Here is a 4,906-nt window from a genome sequence, read left to right on the forward strand (position 1 = left end):
TGGAAAATATTCCCGGATACCGTCAGCTCATCATGGACCAGATTTCGCTCTGCGATTTAAGATGCAGTTAACAGGCCTCAACATAGCTTTCGGGCATTGCAGTCTCTAAGGACGCCAGGCAGCATGTTCTGGTGTTTAACACTGCCTGATGTGTGAGCCCGGCCTTTCGGGCCGGGAAAAGGCCATTTGTCAGCAGCGAATGCGTAACATCTGTACGTTTAACGCCGACAAATTCCGACTCGTTAATATCGGGCCACGTCCCAGAGAGGCGGCGCGATGGCGGAGCCAGCGCATCGAGGGAATCTGACCGTGAAAAAATTTCAGCGCGGTTGGAGGTGTCCAGAAATCAGCATAAGCAACTGTTCATGCCAAAGTTAGCGGTCAATGGTCTAAATTTGCCCTAAAATTGCCGGTACCAATTACATTTAAGAATACTTGAAGCCGCATTAGTTGACTCACGGAAATGGTACCGAGATAGAAAAGTAGGGAGGTTCGCAATGTCTGCAATACAGGCTGTGCCCAGACGTAAACGCCGGATAAATTCAGATGCTCATAAGACGGTGAGCATGTTAGCGGGACTGAGGCGAGACCTTTCCGAACTGCATCAGCACCGTATCCTGAGCGTCATGTCGTCCATATGTCGCCCAGCGCGCACAGGATGCTGATGAGGAACGGGCCCGATCTGGAGGGCCTCGAGCAGTGGCCCAGGAGCATACCCAGGACAAGGTAACCAAGGATCCTGCTGACATCTCTCCAGGCGCGCGCAGGATGCTGGTGAGGAGCGGGCCCGACCTCAAGGGCCTCGAGCAGAAGCCCAGGATCGTGCCCAGGACAAGGTACGCAAGGATCCGGCTGATGTCAGACAGTCTGACAGCGTCCGCGGCGGTCATCGATGACGGTCATGGGATCTCAAGGTCGTGGTGTTGGCGCGCGATAGGCAAGGTCGCGACCTTCCCGGAAGCCCGGTATGACGCAGCAGAAGACCGTTTGAAAGCTGGTGCTGGGGAACTCTTTTACATTTGATGTTGGATTCGTGGATCGCCCACTTCGACTCATAATCACTCCTGCCACTTTAAAACGCTCATAGATCAGTGCTCTGGCAGTTGTGGGGCAAACTGATTTTTAAATTACCCATTATATTTTAGTGCCTTCAATCCCACGACTCAATCACGCGGAGGCCACTGTTTGCCTAGTGAGTTTATATTCATGTCCATATCCGTATTGAGAATGTGTTGCAGGTATACTGGATCGCAATGGTGATTCCCAATGTTTCCTTCTTTACGATTAGCTCTACGCATCGTTAGATAGATAAGCGGCTTTGTTGATACCCTTTTTTTTTGTAAACCACACATCCCCATTAAGCACACGCCCAATGCAGCTACTAGTTTCTCTGGTCTGAACCGCTTAACAAACATACGGAGTTGTCCCCCTACCACTCATCAGTATCTCGTGCGCACCAGACCTAGTTTTATTGACGGCCTTGTGCAGGGCCCGCCTCGACTGCGGGTACCCAGCCTCCCTTCCTGATCTAAGTTGCCTGCTGTCGCACGTGTTCCGGTCATGCAGCCTCGACTGCAGGGCCCCAGCCCCATATCTCGACCTGCGGTGCCCGCTGTCGCGCATGTGCTGATCTTGTAGGTCCGACACCAGGACCCCAGCCCCGCTTCCTGACCTACAGTGCCGGATGTCGCGCGTGAGCCGGTTTTGTAGCCTCGCTTCGGTCCCTTACGGGCCATGGCGTAGCGCCGGTGACGACAGCTGGTAGCCGTGACCTAGTGGGCTCGGCAGCCAGGTCAGTAACCGAACACGTCTGACCCAGTAACCATGGCCGCCGGCGCGTCGACTGGCCCCCAGCCCTAGGCCTTGGGGCTAACTCACCCGCCCGAACAGACGGTGACGGCGCGCTGGGATTCCGTACGTCAAATTCGTGTTGGGAGTGAGTTAAATCATTGTGACAGACGTATTCAAGGTAGGTGATGACGTCACAAAAGACCATGTATAGATTTTTCCGATACATGATGGCCAGATATAGCTTCTTTGAGTATTCTGACCCAGAACGACCTATATGAAAGGTCAAGTCAACATTTTGAAGCGACATGGCGGTTGCCGAACACTTACGTTCCGCACATGCACAAATCCCGACAGCATATACAACTGAAATCATTTGGGGCGATGTTTTTATCCCACGCACGTGCCTAGGACACGATTACCATGTACGTTGTTGAGCACTAGAATCTGGACAGGCCCATGATGCCGCTCCCTCCCCTCCCACACACCCTCGCCGCACGCAAGGCGCCAAAACAAACGCTATTTGTCAACACGGGCCAGTCCCAAGCCCTGGCAGCATCGTCATTCAAACTGGAGGCTCCGGTGTCGTTGGGTTAACCTACCGCGTCGGGAAGGACGTCACAAAAGCAGGACCGAAACGCCGTCGCACACGTGGGCGTGGATGGCTAGGCTGAATATGGAACGCGGTGCAGCCGCGCGTAAAGTGAAAAACAAAAGTTAAGCGCCGGATTCTGAAACGTGCTTTCCAAAAAGCACCATTGATTCCGAATCTCCAACGTCCTTTCGTGAAACTCCAGAAAGGTTTTTCTGAGCATCAGAATGTCCTTCAATAAAATGCGTTATGAAGTTCTAGATCGCAGAAAGTCATTGACGGCTCCAGCAACGATTCGGGGTCGTACGGTTAATATGAGTTCTGAGGCACGCGACAAGCGAATAGTCACGTGATCAGGCTCTTCACCGTTGGCGGGAGTGGGGGAGGGGGGGGGAGAAGGGGTCACACGGCCCGCCACGAAGCAAGGTGGCAATTCGTCGCAATTGAAGTAGATTAAAAAACCTAACCTTATGATGTTAGCTTAGGCTTTGGACGGAGCGTGGACCGGACGTCATCAGAGAGCGCTGCGGCCTCGACATTGGAGAGCTTCGACAGCGCTGCCGCCATCTGACACCAGCCCCTGTCACTTTACATCTTGCATTCACGGACTGGAGAATGGGACCAAAACTGGCAATGGAGGTCAGTTAATTTCGTATGGAAAGCTGTCGAAACGAGCACCTTTAGATGACAAAATGTTTAAACGCATTCATTTTGCGGGTGTTTGTGTGACGGCCCCATGCCTGGAATTCCCCCCGCATATTTCGGAGTGAGACAGGCCAACCTACCTGTGCGTCTGATAGCACTTACATAGTGAAGAGGCCGTCTGCCATGACAAGTCTTTGAAAATCCTACAATAGTTAAGTAACTCAAGTACTGATTTTCGATGGTGCAGGCACCTTCTGAAACTTATGACGAGAACCTTGCCTTCTGCAGGGTTTGCCAGCCACCATTGTATAAAATCCCAGGCCCCAAAAGGTGTTTATCATCACTTTCAAACAGATTGGGATCCCGGAGGATCTAGGATGTAGTATTCAAGATGAATACCCCGAGATCCAGTTCTTTAATTCACATAAGGTATCTGCCCACTAGCAGGGCATCAGCACTGCACCTGGCCCACGAGTTCCCCGTTCCTTGATCCCGAATGATATAATCCTTCATCCATTCATACAGGGGCTCCAGCTCTCCCACGCGCAACTGAGCCCCTCCCTTCTTCAACTTGGCGGAGGCGGAGGCCCCTCCCACTTAAGACATCATGTTTCCACGAGTCCGCGCAATGGAAGCAAAAACAAACAAGTTGCGAAATAAGAGCTTGCTTTTCTCCAGAAACTATCTATATTTGAAGAGAAAACGGCACGTAACGTCAGGGCTCGACCACTAGAAGTGGGGTTGGCAAACAGGAGGGGCTGGGCCTACCGACCTTCTGAATGTTTAACGTTGAAGCTAAGGATGCTGGCATTAAATAAATACCCAAAAATGTTCATCCACCGACAAAAAAGGATTAGGAAAATTTTCCCCAGAATTGGCGACAGCTTCCGTAACCACTGGTAGGTTATGCTAGGTTGATCGACTCAGGACAAAACACGGGTCCCATACGGCCGACAGCATTTTCTACACGCAGTCAGGGGCCCCTTTATGGTTCCAATTCTTTGCCAGTAAAAAGGCGGTGTCTGAATGGGCAGCAGGGGCTTTTTCACATGCTGACGGGAGGTCCCTCCACAGGGGGACAGGAGCCCTGCATAGAAAGGCGGGGGACCCTATAAGAGCGGCAGCGAGCCCTCCTACGGGCCAACATTCAGAGCACAATGTGTGGGTCTTGTCCGACCTGAGCTGCATCCTAGTTAGATGCATTATACGCCCTGTATTCGAGCAGCATGGTTAAACTGCTCCCGCTGACTCACCCGGTCATCAGCACCGTTCCTAAAATACGGCCTCCCCTCCCCCGCGGGAGTGTGTGACCCACCCCCCCCCCCCCCCCCCCCCCCCCCCCCCCCCCTCCCACCCCACCACCACACCTCCGGCTCTGTTTGTACAGTGACGATTGTGTGGCGTCGGCGTTTCGTCAGGATGAGAGCGGTGCCAACAGTGTCGACGCTTCAGGGGGCGCCGATGGGGGAGGGGAGGGGGCGGCACAGAGCCAGGAGGTGGTCACGCCATCCGTGACGCAGTCACCGCAGCTTTCCATGATCTGTTCTGTCAGTCGCCTCATCTCCCCATGACCTGTTCTGTCAGACACCTCAGCTCCCCATGACCTGTTCTGTCAGACACCTCAGCTCCCCATGACCTGTTCTGTCAACAATGCAATAAGTACCCCTGTGTCCCCGCGCTTGGAACAGCGTGCGCAGAACTATCTCCGCCCTCGGCTGGAGAATCCCGCATCTATTTGGATTCTCCGTTCCCCAGATTATTGATAAAGTATCCGGAGAGTGCTTCTTCAATAATTTGTGTATGTTTCAGGATCGTATTATTTTGAAAATCAGCAACAGACAAATTAAAATGCATACCAATATGTGTCACAACGAAATAATA

The sequence above is a fragment of the Pollicipes pollicipes genome, unplaced genomic scaffold, assembly GCF_011947565.3.
Source record: "Pollicipes pollicipes isolate AB1234 unplaced genomic scaffold, Ppol_2.1 Scaffold_6052;HRSCAF=7182_pilon_pilon_pilon, whole genome shotgun sequence".
Taxonomy (NCBI): Eukaryota; Metazoa; Arthropoda; class Thecostraca; order Pollicipedomorpha; family Pollicipedidae; genus Pollicipes; species Pollicipes pollicipes.